General features: G+C 44.2%; 1 non-coding gene across 1 annotated transcript; it reads left to right on the forward strand.

Moving 5' to 3' along the window:
• Positions 1–886: 886 nt before the first annotated feature.
• LOC112761839 (small nucleolar RNA R71) lies at positions 887–990 on the forward strand. The gene has a single exon (XR_003182212.1). It is a non-coding gene; the product is annotated as a small nucleolar RNA R71 (small nucleolar RNA).
• Positions 991–1,229: the final 239 nt, after the last annotated feature.

Consider the following 1,229-nt stretch of genomic DNA (forward strand, 5'->3'; position numbering starts at 1 on the left):
CTGGGGGATTTCCTTCAGTTCCTTCCCACTCCGAAGGGTGATAGCCTGACACTCCTCCCTTTTGGTTGAGTTAGTATTACTGCGAAGGTTGTGGTTGGGGATTTGCTTGAATAAGTAGCCAATTTGTGTCTCAAGTTTCTTGATGGCAGCATCCTGGTTCTGTATATTGGACATCACTTCTTCTCGGAACGCTTTACTCTCTTGAAACTCTTTGCCTATGCCTTCAAGTAGATTCTCAATCCTTGAGAGTCTGTCATCAAATGATGGTAGATTGGGATTAGAGATGGAAGGATGAGGAGGGTTATTTTGGCCTTGGTAAAGGTTTTGAGAGGGTTGGTTATGTGGGTGCTGATATGGTCTAGATGTGAAATGTTGGTGGGCTGTATTGTTGTTGGGATTTGAACGTCTTTGATCTAGGCCTTGGTCTTGTTGATTTCTCCACCCAAAGTTTGGGTGATTCCTCCATCCAGGGTTATAGGTCTTAGAGCATGGATCATGGTTTTGCCTAGGTGAATTCCTAATGTAGTTGGCTTACTCCTGACTACCCTCTGCTTCTTCATTCATTCCTTCTTGGGTTGTTGATGAAGTAGTGATTGCTGCTACTTGGTTCCTCTCCATCTTCTTGGTAAGGTCAGCCAGCTGCTGGGTAATGAGCTTGTTTTGGGCCAGCAGAGCATCTACATTGTTTAGCTCCATTACTCCTCTAGTGTTGCCTCTTTCAGAAGCATAGAAATAGTCATTCTCTGCTACTGTTTCAATGACATCTATGGCTTCCTCAATAGTCTTCTTCTTGTTCAAAGATCCTCCTGATGAATGGTCTACAGCCTTCTTTGATTCATATGATAGGCCTTCATAGAAAATGTGCAGCTGCACCCATTCGTTGAACATGTCAGGTGGACACCTCCTTGTTAGGTCTTTAAACCTCTCCCATGCTTCATAAAGAGTCTCACCATCTTGTTGCCTGAAAGTTTGGACCTCAGCTCTCAGCCTATTGATTCATTGAGGGTAAAATTTTGCTAAGAATTTGTTCACCACATCTTCCCAGGTTGTCAAGCTCTCCTTCGGGAAAGACTCCAGCCACTTGGCTGCCTTATCCTTGAGTGAGAATGGAAATAAGAGCAGTCTATAGGCGTCAGGATGAACACCATTAGACTTCACTATGTCACATATTCTCAGGAAGGTGGTTAGATGTTGATTGGGGTCTTCTTGGACACCTCCTCCGAACGAAC

The sequence above is a fragment of the Arachis hypogaea genome, chromosome 16 (genome assembly GCF_003086295.3).
Source record: "Arachis hypogaea cultivar Tifrunner chromosome 16, arahy.Tifrunner.gnm2.J5K5, whole genome shotgun sequence".
NCBI lineage: Eukaryota > Viridiplantae > Streptophyta > Magnoliopsida > Fabales > Fabaceae > Arachis > Arachis hypogaea.